This window comes from Pelodiscus sinensis, unplaced genomic scaffold (assembly GCF_049634645.1).
Source record: "Pelodiscus sinensis isolate JC-2024 unplaced genomic scaffold, ASM4963464v1 ctg47, whole genome shotgun sequence".
Lineage (NCBI taxonomy): Eukaryota > Metazoa > Chordata > Testudines > Trionychidae > Pelodiscus > Pelodiscus sinensis.
The window spans coordinates 931511-944381 of record NW_027465886.1 but is presented as its reverse complement, the minus strand read 5'-3'; the positions used below and the strand labels follow the sequence as shown (position 1 = coordinate 944381).

The following is a 12871-nucleotide window of genomic DNA, read 5'->3' as shown; positions in this document are numbered from 1 at the left end:
GACAAAATTTAATTAACTCATCTTTTGCCATTTTTACTCTATAGTCACTTTTAAAATTACTAAAATTCTGTAACATGCATCCCAATGGGGTTGCGGAGTTTTCTATCCGGGAACTTCCCGAATCCATATCTATCTATTTATATATATTGCGCGCGCACACACATACACAGTCAACAAGCTTTTATCGCGGCTCCGTGTGTCGATGGAATGACACCACACCAGCTTTTAGCGTCCGAACTCAGAGAGGGGTCCAGCGCTTGGCTGCCTCACTAGAGACACCGGTGTGCCCTTATGGAGCCGTGACACTTAAGACGGGCCTATTAGACAGCAACAAATATAGACAAACAGGGGGCTTGGAGACTCGCTGGGTCACGAGGTTCGGCTGACCCCCCTTGCAATCAAGAAATCCTGGTCATCGGGTTTCCCCTTGCAGGATTCTTGGGGCGGCTGGAGTCAGCTTAAGTCTCAGACCTGGTCAGCGACAGTCATGCTTACACACAAACCTGTGGTTTCACAATTTAGGTTTCCAACAAATCATTAAAACAAAGAACAAGAGTACTCCTACTAAAAACAAAAGCAATCCACTGGAGTTTTCCTAACTCCTCATAACTTCCCCACGCAACCCACGGGTTCATGGTGTTCCTTCTGGGGCTTACAGAGGCTTTTACCATTCGGGTGCGACCCGCCTACCCTATACGTGTTTTCCTACCGGATACACCGTGTTTATTCGAAGTTCCTACTGTCCTCGAAGGACAGTTCTCGAATTACCAACACTACCCAAAACACAGGGAATTATCGGTATACTCACTCTGTCTCTGCCCCGGCGCCTTCTCTTCGGACCTTACAGCCTAGTTGACTCATTCAATAGAGACTCCTTTAACTTTCCGGATGTCCCGACTCACGCTTTCGGTGCCGTGACGGACTCAAACAGTCCGGTGCGCACTTCACGGTCACCTACGGCGAATCTTGTCGTCCGACTCCGGAGTAGTCCAAGGGATGTCCCATCTGGGGTGCCAATTTGTTGCATAAATTGCAAGGTTTCGTCCCCTTGGAGGCTAGTCTGATTTACCCCAAGAAGAGAGTCACACTTTCAGGCTGGGTCCAACTCAAGTTTATTGGTTGCAACCAGGGTACGGCTAAGGAACTCAATGTTCAAATCAGAGCCGACCCCCAACATCTCATAGGCAGGGGTTTTTATAGGGTTCACATCTTTCCTGGTTTAGGTGCCTTAACATGATAGGTTACTTCATCTTTGACATTTAGCATTCCTATAGGTCAGGTTAATTTTCCAAATGAGGTTAAATACAGTGCCTACTTGCTGAACAATGGGCAAGCCATACTTCCCTTTTTCCTTTCCTGCTTGAGCCGGTCACAAGTTTAAAGGATGTGGAATCTATCCATATCTCCACTTAACAGAAGACTGGTTTCACTTCCCCTCGTCTCCTTATTATAAGTTATTACCTGTGACAGGCCTTGACCTTTGTCATGTCTTACTCCTATACAAATAGCAAATATATCTAAGCATTAGCAATGTATGCATATTGTACGTGCCCCTCATAGGGGAATCAATAGCTCCGGGGGATTTGATTTCCCTTTTACACATCACCCATGCGGGCCCTCCCTTGCATGAACCATATTTTTATCCTTCCTCTCCACAATGCCCAAACCAACATGTCCCCCCTAGCCTCTTTCTCCATTCCCCCATTTTGCTCCCTGCAACACCCCCCCAGCTGACCCCGACCTGCGCCCTATTCCTTCCCATCCCCCGTACGTGGGGCCTCTCAGCTCCCTGTTGGCTTCCTTCCCAACCCGCACACCCCTATCTCGCCAGGTCTGCGACCTACCAGCCTCTGTGACTCGGCGACCAGGGAGAGCGCGAGCAGGAACAGCTAACAGGAGAGTTTGGAGAGGGAGTTCTCCAGGTAAAAGAGGAGGAACAACGGGACCCTTGTGGTAAGTGGCTGTCTCGAGTGTGTGTTTGTGTGTGGGGGGGGGAGTTATTTGAAGTGTGCTGAGCTTGTGTTTGTCTGGTTGGTTGGTTGGTTTGTTTGCTTTGTTGTTTGAAGGCTAAAAGGTTTGAAATCTAGACGACTCTGTTAATTGGCTGAGCCTCAGTCAGGGGGAGGGACTACCAGAGCTATACTCGGCGACCAGGAACAGCTAACAGGAGAGTTTGGAGAGGGAGTTTAGAGGGCACTAGTGACTTCTGACCTTCTTTAAAACATAACTCTTAGAATAATCTATATTCCAGAGGTGTAAAAAGAATCCCAGTTTATACTTAAACTTATTCATTAGAAAAATGGAGACAGAAGCCCAGCAGCAGAGTGGGGGCTATCCTGTTTATTGTGTCGAGTGTAACATGTATGATTACCTGCCCTGTGGGCGGGTGGCATATGTGTGCACCCGTTGCAAGGAGCTCCTGACCCTCAGAGACCGAGTTCGGGCTTTGGAGGCCAGGGTGGCTGAACTGGAGGAGCTAAGGGAGGTAGAGAGCTATGTTGATGAGACTTTCCGGGACACTGTAGTACTGTCCCACCTCCAGTCTGAGAGCCCCAGTGCTCTTAGAATCATAGAATCATAGAATAATAGGACTGGAAGGGACCTCAAGAGGTCATCGAGTCCAGCCCCCCGCCCTCAAGGCAGGACCACGCTCCGTCTACACCATCCCTGACAGATGTCTATCTAACCTGTTCTTAAATATCTCCAGAGAGGGAGATTCCACCACCTCCTTTGGCAATTTATTCCAATATTTGACCACCCTAACAGTTAGGAATTTTTTCCTAATGTCCAATCTAAACTTCCCCTGCTGCACTGTAAGCCCATTACTCCTTGTCCTGTCCTCAGAAACCAAGAGGAACAAATTTTCTCCTTCCTCCTTGTGACACCCTTTTAGATATTTGAAAACCGCTATCATGTCCCCCCTTAATCTTCTTTTTTCCAAACTAAACAAGCCCAGTTCATGAAGCCTGACTTCATAGGTCATGTTCTCTAAACCTTTAATCATTCTTGTCGCTCTTCTCTGTACCCTTTCCAATTTCTCCACATCTTTCTTGAAATGTGGCGCCCAGAACTGGACACAGTACTCCAGCTGAGGCCTAACTAGTGCAGAGTAGAGCGGCAGAATGACTTCACGAGTTTTGCTTACAACACACCTGTTGATACAACCTAGAATCATATTTGCTTTTTTTGCAACAGCATCACACTGTTGACTCATATTCAACTTGTGGTCCACTATGACCCCTAGATCCCTTTCCGCCATGCTCCTTCCTAGACAGTCGCTTCCCATCTTGTATGTATGGAACTGATTGTTCCTTCCTAAGTGGAGCACTTTGCATTTCTCTTTATTAAACCTCATCCTGTTTACCTCTGACCATTTCTCTAACTTGCTCAGGTCATTTTGAATTATGTCCCTATCCTCCAAAGAAGTTGCAACCCCACCCAGTTTGGTATCATCTGCAAACTTAATAAGCGTACTCTCTATCCCAATATCTACATCATTGATGAAGATATTGAACAGTACGGGTCCCAAAACAGACCCTTGAGGAACTCCACTTGCTATCCCTTTCCAGCAGGATTTAGAACCATTAACAACAACTCTCTGACTACGGTTATCCAGCCAATTATGCACCCACCTTATCGTGGCCCTGTCTAAGTTATATTTGCCTAGTTTATCAATAAGAATATCATGCGAGACCGTATCAAATGCCTTACTAAAGTCTAGGTATATGACATCCACCGCTTCTCCCTTATCCACAAGGCTCGTTATCTTATCAAAGAAAGCTATCAGATTAGTTTGGCATGACTTGTTCTTCACAAACCCATGCTGGCTATTCCCTATCACTTTATTACCTTCCAAGTGTTTGCATATGATTTCCTTAATTACCTGCTCCATTATCTTCCCTGGGACAGACGTTAAACTGACCGGTCTGTAGTTTCCTGGGTTGTTCTTATTCCCCTTTTTATAGATGGGTACAATATTTGCCCTTTTCCAGTCTTCTGGAATCTCCCCTGTCTGCCATGATTTTTCAAAGATCATAGCTAAAGGCTCAGATACCTCCTCTATCAGCTCCTTGAGTATCCTGGGATGCATTTCATCAGGACCTGGTGACTTGCTGACATCTAACTTTCCTAAGTGATTTTTAACTTGTTCTTTGTGTATCCTATCTTCTAAACTTACCCTCTCTCTGCTTGTATTCACTACGTTAGGCACACCTCCAGACTTCTCGGTGAAGACCGAAACAAAGAAGTCATTGAGCATCTCCGCCATTTCCAAGTTCCCTGTTACTGCTTCTCCCTCCTCACTAAGCAGTGGGCCTACCCTGTCCTTGGTCTTCCTCTTGCTTTTAATGTATTTATAAAAGGTCTTCTTGTTTCCCTTTATGCCTGTAGCTAGTTTGATCTCATTTTGTGCCTTTGCCTTTCTAATCTTGCCCCTGCATTCCCGTGTTGCTTGCTTATATTCATCCTTTGTTAGTTGTCCTAGTTTGAATTTTTTATATGACTCCTTTTTTATTTTGAGATCATGCAAGATCTCCTTGTTAAGCCAAGCTGGTCTTTTGCCATATTTTCTATCTTTCCTACACAGCGGAATTGTTTGCTTTTGGGCCCTTAACAACGTCCCTTTGAAATACTTCCAACTCTCCTCAGTTGTTTTTCCCTTCAGTCTTGCTTCCCATGGGACCTTACCTACAAGTTCTCTGAGCTTATCAAAATCTGCCTTCCTGAAATCCATTACCTCAATTGTGCTGGTCTCCCTTCTACCTTTCCTTAAGATCATGAACTCTATTATTTCGTGATCACTGTCCCCTATGCTGTCTTCCACTTTCAAGTTCTCAACTAGTTCCTCCCTATTTGTTAAAACCAAATCCAGAACAGCTTCTCCTCTGGTAGCTTTTTCAACCTTCTGAAACAGAAAGTTGTCTCCAATGCAGTCCAGAAACTTATTGGATAGCCTGTGCCTCGCTGTGTTAGTTTCCCAACATATGTCTGGATAGTTGAAGTCCCCCATCACCACCAAATCTTGGGCTTTGGGTAGTTTTGTTAATTGTTTAAAAAAGGCCTCATCCACCTCTTCCACCTGGCTAGGTGGCCTGTAGTAGACTCCTAGCATGATATCACCCTCGTTTTTTACTCCTTTTAGCTTAACCCAGAGACTCTCTACACAGCTATCTCCTACGTTCATCTCCACTTCAGTCCAAGTGTGTAAATTTTTAATATACAAGGCAACCCCTCCTCCCTTTTTTCCCTGTCTGTCCTTCCTGAGCAAGCCATACCCTTCCATACCAACATTCCAATCATGTGTCCCATCCCACCAGGTTTCTGTAATACCAATGATATCATAGTTGTATTTATTGGTTAACAATTCCAGTTCTTCCTGCTTATTACCCATACTTCTCGCATTTGTATATAGGCATCTGAGATACTGATTTGATCTTGCCTCCCTGTTGTGCCCTGACCCTCCTTTCTCCTTGCCATTATAGCCCGTAGTCCCCCCCATTTCCAACCCATCTCCCAGTCCCGCACATGCAGCACTTACCTGTGGGCTTTGCTCACCTGCCCCCGTCGAACCTAGTTTAAAGCCCTCCTCACAAGGTTAGCCAGTCTGTGTCCAAACAAGGCCTTCCCGCTCCTGGAAAGGTGAACTCCATCTCCGCCAAGGAGATGAAGGAGGATGACAGACTCAAGGGAAAAGAGCATTCAATGGGAGCAGAGGGAAACCATTCCGTAGTTGGGACCCTCCTCCCAGAGGATGTTGCGGTATCCTCTCGCACTGAGGATACCTCTGAGGGGGAGGGAATGCCAGTTAGGAAGAGGCAGGTGTTAGTAGTGGGTGATTCGATCGTTAGAAACATAGATAGTTGGGTTTGTGATGACCGGGAGAACCGTATGGTCACTTGCCTGCCTGGTGCGAAGGTTGCGGATCTCTCGAGGCATCTAGACAGACTTATGTGTACTGCTGGGGAGGAGCCGGTGGTCGTGGTCATGGTCCCCTACCAATGACATAGGGAAGGGTAGCAGAGATGTCCTGGAGGCCAAATTTAGGCTGCTAGGAAATGCTTCCAGTTCCATGCGCAGGGCCAGGTAGGCAGGCAGAGCTTCAGAGTCTCAATGTGTGGATGAGACGATGGTGTAGGGAAGAAGGGTTTAGATTTATTAGGGACTGGGGACACTTTTGGGAGAGGGAGAGCCTATAGAGGAAGGATGGGCTCCACCTAAACCAGGGTGGAACCAGACTGCTGGCACTAAACATTAAAAAGGCCGTAGAGCAGTTTTTAAACTAAGAGATGGGGGAAAGCCGATTGGTGCGGAGATGCACGTCAATCGGAGGGAGACTTCTCTTAGAGGGGAATCCATAGATAGAGATTCTCTAAGCTGTAGGCAGAAAGAGAGGAGGGGAGAGGGCAAACCATGGGCCAGAGCAGACAAACAACCGCATCCAAAGGAATCCAATGCATCAGGGAAGGGCAGACAAAGAAGCAGTGGCAAATTTTGAAAGTGCTTGTATACAAATGCTAGGAGTCTGACTAATAAGATGGGTGAACTAGAGTACTACGTATTAAATGAGGAGATTGACATAATAGGCATCACTGAAACCTGCTGGAATGAGGAAAATCTGTGGGACACAATCATACCGGGATATAAAATATATAGAAAGGATAGAGCGGGCCGGGTGGGTGGCGGACTGGCACTGTATGTGAAAGATAATGTAGAATCAAATGAAATAAAAATATGTTCAGTAGAATCGCTATGGATAGTAATTCCATGCTCCAATAATAAGAAATTAGCAGTAGGGATATATTACCGACCACCTGACCAGGACAGCGATACTTTTGACTTTCTTTTGACTGTATAAATCAAGGGGTTTGAAACTTGAATGGCACTCACATTTTCTGAGTGCATTTAGCAGAGCAGCTTTGCTAATAAACAGACAAATCTGTGAGTTCTTTCTGACTTTGACAATTTGCAGGTTCCACCGAGATGGCAACTGTCTTCGCTGGAACTGTGTGATCCCTGACTATCTTGCAGGATGACCGTGGTAGCCGGCACCTGGGCATTTGGCCGGAGCGGTTCTCTGCCAGAGTGGAAAGGTGCACAACCACAGCGAAGTCTACTCCATCGAACCTGTTGGTTCCCGCTCTGTTCTGGTAGGGATCCCGGGATCTAACATCAGGACTCTGATCAGGTAATTATTTCTATGTTTTGTCCGGACTGAGGACTGTCTTGTCTCTGTGTCTATCCGTCTTCCCTGTGGTGTGAGAGAGTCTGGGAGCCATCCCTGTCCGGGGACTGGCTGACCAAGGGGCTCCTGTCCCCGCAGTCTGTGTGACTGGAATCTGCACAATCGCAGCCGCACCGCACCTTGGATAAAATCCTTAGAGTGAACGCAAGGGCGATTGAGGCAGTAGCCTGTGGGCTTCTTCTGTGTGTTGCACTGGGCACCGCTCTGACGAACCCGAATTTCCTCCTTGTGTGATTGGTGTATGAAGTCCTCCTGTATGGGTAAGCAGACGTCTAAGCAGGGATAGTTCCCTAAAGCGACCCCGGCTCAGTTTATATATTTTAGAAAGGGTCCAGACCCCTGTACATTTCTAGAAAAATGATCTAGATTGACTCTGGGGGATCCCAAAACTCAGTGGCCACTGTTAGGATCTTGGAACAAAGACCAAGTGGACGTCTTAAAAGCCAAACTTGGCCTTCCCAAAGCTGAATTGGCTAGAGGAGAGGTAGATTGCTTTGAGGCAAATCTTAGATGGACTGAATCGAAGCTCGCCTCCCTTAAAAATTCTAATTATAAGTGAAAAGCTTTATTGGAAACCTCCTCTCCCACCACCAGACCAAGCGCTTCCCTTTACCCCGTTCTCCGAGAAGACTCAGACCGGTCCCACTTGGAGCTATAAACCGTGGACCCACAGGGAGCTCCACTCAATTGTAAAAGGTTTTCCAAAGCCCCAGGAAAACCCTACCAAATTTGCAGAGGAATTTTTGCTAGTGCGCAATGCCGATGAATCCTCTGAAGCAGACCTCCTGCAACTGTGTAAGCTACTTAAAAACCCTAGCGAGCAAGAAAAACAAAAGGCTCCTGATAGCAAATTGGCCCACCACTGAGCATCCTTCTAATTTACAAGACACTGGTCCTGACGCTGCCTACTGGAACAAATGTAAGAATCAAGCTAAGTGCCTGCGTGAGGCCATTCCCCAAGTATGGACTCCAAAAACCAACTGGGCGGCCATACATTGCTGTAAACAGCAACAAAGAGAAAACCCGGGGAACTATCACACCCGACTGACCGATGGGCTTTTTTTCTGCAACATTCTGGTATACAGCGACCGGGTGAAAATGGACAGGGCGCCCTGGCGCATGCGTTTGTTAATGGCCTCCTACCTGCTATTGGCAGTATGTTAAAGCCAATAAGTGTTGGATGGGAGGCCAAGACCATGGACAAATTGCAAGCAGTGGCAGAGCATTGCCACCGCACTCTAAAAGGGAAAGAGGAGCAGTCCTCACAAAAGTTAATGGCTCTGCAAATACAGCATTATTCAGGGCAGGGCAGGGCAGACAGTACCGGGAACGGGGAGGGTACCAAGAACGGGGATGAGGTCGGAGAAGGGGTCGTGGGACTGGGTTTTTGGGATTTAGAGGTTTCAGCTCCGGTCATATTCACCCTGCGGGAACAAGACATTATTGTCCCGTGTTCCAGTGCCGTAACGCCCCTATCCTCCCAGTTTGAAAGCCTGATGAGAAATCATGGCTGTTTGTTCAGGATCTTCAAGCCATTAACTGCATTGTTGTACCCATCTTTCCTGTAGTCCCTAACCCAGCAACTATTCTGGCTCCTATCCAACCAGATGCAACTCCTTTTACTGTTGTTGATCTGTGTTCTGCTTTCTTTTCTGTCCCGGTTCACCCTAAGTCCCAGTATCTTTTTGCCTTTTCTTACAAGGGGCAGCAGTACACATGGACCATGCTTCCCTAGGGGTATACAGAAAGCCCGTCTTTCTTTTCCCAAGCATTAGCCAGATACCTCACTGACCTGGTCTTCCCCTCTGGGTCCACATTGGTCCAATATGTAAATGATCTACTCCTCTGTTCCCCTTCATTATCGGCCTCAGAAACTGACTCTTTAGTGCTTCTCACTGCCCCCCACCTTAGGGTTACCTAACTACTGTAAGACTTTTACTCTTTTCTGCCATGAGCAATCTGGTTGTGCACTTGGGGCTCTTACTCAGGAGCATGGTGACAAAAATCATCCAGTGGCCTATTTCTCTGCCACCTTGGACCCTGTTGCCCAGGGTTTACCCCCCTGCCTGCGTGCTGTGGCTGCTGCGGCACGCCTAGTCGAAATGGCTGAGTCCCTTGTCCTCTGCTCTCCTCTTTCTCTCATGGTCCCCCGCTCTATAGAAACTCTCCTGCTACAATGTAATACAGCTCACCTTTCCTCCGCCCGCCTCACTAGGTACGAACTTTTCCTGCTTTCGGCTTCGCATATCACCATAAAGCGCTGTTCTCAGTTGAACCCTGCCACTCTCCTTCCTCTGTCTGATGACGGTGTACCCCACGACTGCCTTGCAGCTGTCTCTGCTGTCACCGTCCGCGCCCTGACCTTTCCGAAGTCCCTCTCTCTAACTCCGACCTTGTGTTCCTGCTTTCGGGATAGACAAGGTCGTCTCCTTGCAGGATATGCTGCGGTATCACTCTCTGAAACCCTAGAAGCTGTGCCATTACCTTCTGTGACAGCGCAAGTCGCTAAACTAGTTGCCCTAACCCGCGCTTGCTTTCTGGCTGACGGGCACTCCGCCACCATTTATACTGATTCTCGTTATGCCTTTGGGGTTTGTCGAAGCAAAAACACACTCCTCTCTGTTTAGGCGGCTAACAACTGATTGCTTTATTGATTAGTAAAGCAAAGTGAGCCAAACGTGGTCCCAGCAAAGCCGGGCCCAGTAAAGCTGCTAATACAATTAATCCTAGTATTTTTATACCCTTAGCCAAACAGTCTGACGTCAGGGCATCCAATTACAGAAATTACAGAATCCGCCTGCTCGCTCTGCGAGTCACCGAATTAGAATTCGCCTGCTTGCTCTGCGAGTCACTGAATCAGAATCTGCCTGCTCGCTCTGCGAGTCACCGAATTAAGAATTTACCTGCTCGCACTGGTCCCCCTCCCCCTTTTGGTTGCGAGGCACTGGACTTAAAGTGCACCTGGCTCACAGGGGTTTCCGGCACCTGCCCCAGCCCGGCAGAACACCACGTCCTGGCGCCTGGAGACAGCCTGGCGGAATGGGGTACTATGGCCTGGGGTTAGCCTCAGAGGTCAGTACTACGCCCACAAATAACAGAGAGAGACAGCAAAGCTTCCGTGTGCCGAGAGAGAGTACTGGCACCACACCAGCTTTTAGCGTCCGAACACAGAGGATCCAGCGCATGGCTGCCTTACTAGAGACACCGGTGTGCCCTTTTGGAACTGTGACGCATAAGACAGGCCTAATAGACAAAGACAGACACTGACAGACAAAAATGTTAGCCGCTTCACAAAATTTGAATTTCGTAGCTCCCCTTACCCCGATGGCCGGCCGTCACTCCAAATCCCAAGCCCTCACCAGGAGATTTCGTAACAGGTATTCCCTTTTCCTTTTATTGAGCGCTCTGAGAGGTTTGGAAGTGGAGTGCCGGTCCATCCATACAGGCAAGTGGCGCGTTAATTTGGAGGTTCCACCGAGATTCCTGTCGAAGCAAAAACACGCTCCTCTCTGTTTAGGCGGCTAACAACTGATTGCTTTATTGATTAGTAAAGCAAAGTGAGCCAAACGTGGTCCCAGCAAAGCCGGGCCCGCCCAGTAAAACTGCTAATACAATTAATCCTAGTATTTTTATACCCTTAGCCAAACAGTCTGACGTCAGGGCATCCAATTACAGAAATTCTTAATTAAATTTGGAAAAACAAAGCCTTATCAACAAGATGGCGGACAGGTACGAGGGAGTACATCTCCTGTCCCAACCAGCCCAATTAACACATACCAATAGGCCCCATCCTGTAGGCCTCTTCTCACGGGGTAAAAAAATTCACTCTGGTTTACGTGCTTAAAAAAAAAAGCTAAAATGGTTTCTAATACACAAAATGGCTTCTAGCTAAACATAGCTTCTACAGGTTGTACGTGACTTTGGCACCCTCTGGCAAGCTCGAGGTTTCCTTACCTCTGCTGGTGCCCCTATCAAGAATGGCCCCTACATTGCTGCTCTCCTGTATGCAGTTTTACTCCCATCTGCATTAGCTATTGTTAAGTGCCCTGGCCACTCCACAGCAGATACTGATGTTGCTAGGCGTAATACTGCCCTAGAACCTTCCCCAGGTGCATTTCTCGGTTCCCTTTCTGTTTCTGTACCACCTTTCTGACCTCATCCTGCTCCAAGACTCTGTCCCAGAAGCAGAAAAAGACTCCTGGGTCACCCAGGGTTGCTCTCTATACCCCGATTCCCGTCGGTGCTCGCCTACTGGTACCTTTGTGGCCCCCTTTTCACTCTACCCCCCTTCACGATGTTTCGCATGTCGGAAAGGAGGGGATGGTCTCTGCTGTAACTAAGGCAGGATGGTGAGCCCCACATTTCAGCTGTTTTGCAGCCCGCCACTTTACCGCCTATGCCACTTGCCAAAGCTACAATGTTGGCAAACCTGTAAAGGTAGCTCACGGGTTCTGGGGCCTGCCCCAAGCACCGTTCTTGCATTGGCAGCTTGATTTTGTACAAATGCCTAAGTGTCAACGATATGAATTTATTTTGGTTATGGTATGCTTATTTTCAGGTTGGATTGAAGCCTTTCCTTGTCGCAAAGCTGATTCACTGTCTGTTGCCAAATGTTTGTTAAATCATATTATGCCTGTGTGACGGACCGGGCCGTGTCTGGGCACAGCTAAGGGCATCCGCTCAGGGCGAATTGCTCAAATCCGGGGTTCCTTACAGCCCCCGACTGGCGACCTCTCCACACAGGCCACAAACCAGTCTCACAGAGCGCTTCAGCTGCCTGCCTGAAGCCTCCCGAGCAAAACCCCTCCGACACCCCAGCGCCCGGTCCGTCACAGCCTGCCAAAGGAATTCCTGCCACTCTGTCCAGTGACCGGGGTACACATTTTACTGGACAACTTGTTCAGCACCTGGCTCGTGTGTTACATGTCACACACCTGCTGCACTGTCCCTACCACCCACAGAGCGCAGGTGCAGTTGAAAAATGAAATGGTGTGATAAAAAAAATAAGCTTGCAAAAAATGTTGTGACTCTACAGGGTTAAGCTGGCCAGCAGCCTTACCATTGGCCTTTATGGAAATTCAATCCACCCCATCCCAAAGACATAAATTAAGTCCTTTTGAAATTGAGAACAATGGCTACCATTACTCCAGTCTCAGACTTGAACTTGACTCACAGTATACTCCTTCAGTACGGCAAGGGACTAATGGAAGCTGTAAGTCCCTTCCATTCACAGGTTCCCACCTCTGATGCCTCCGACGGAACCCGCCTCTGATGCCTGCCACGCTCTCGAGACAGATGATTGGGTCTACGTACGACACCACCATCAAACACGCCTTGGAACCCCGGTGGAAGGGCCCGCATCAGGTGCTGCTCTCTACCCAGACGGCTGTTAAGCTATCCGGCATCGCAGCATGGATACAGGCTTCGCAGTGTAAGAAGGCACCACCCCCTGTGGACCAATCATCGCCTCAGGACCACGCAGAGTCAATTTTGACTCCAGAAGAAGACGTAGAGGAACAGCCTGCAATACCTTACAACCTACGTTCGCGTAAGGGTTGCCTGAAGCAGACGAGGACCAAAAGGAAGGCCCAAGAAGAAGCAGTAGTGAGCCTACTTAAGGTCTGGGGAATC

At 48.0% G+C, this 12871-nt stretch overlaps 1 long non-coding RNA gene across 2 annotated transcripts; it reads left to right on the top strand.

The window, feature by feature from the left end:
* Positions 1–1713: 1713 nt before the first annotated feature.
* On the top strand, positions 1714–12467 carry LOC142824246 (uncharacterized). Of its 2 annotated transcripts, none has more exons than XR_012899169.1 (3): positions 1714–1922; positions 6968–7183; positions 11799–12467. It is a non-coding gene; the product is annotated as an uncharacterized LOC142824246 (long non-coding RNA). The 2 variants fall into 2 exon arrangements; XR_012899168.1 differs by having other exon boundaries at positions 1714–1953.
* The last annotated feature ends 404 nt before the right edge of the window (positions 12468–12871 follow it).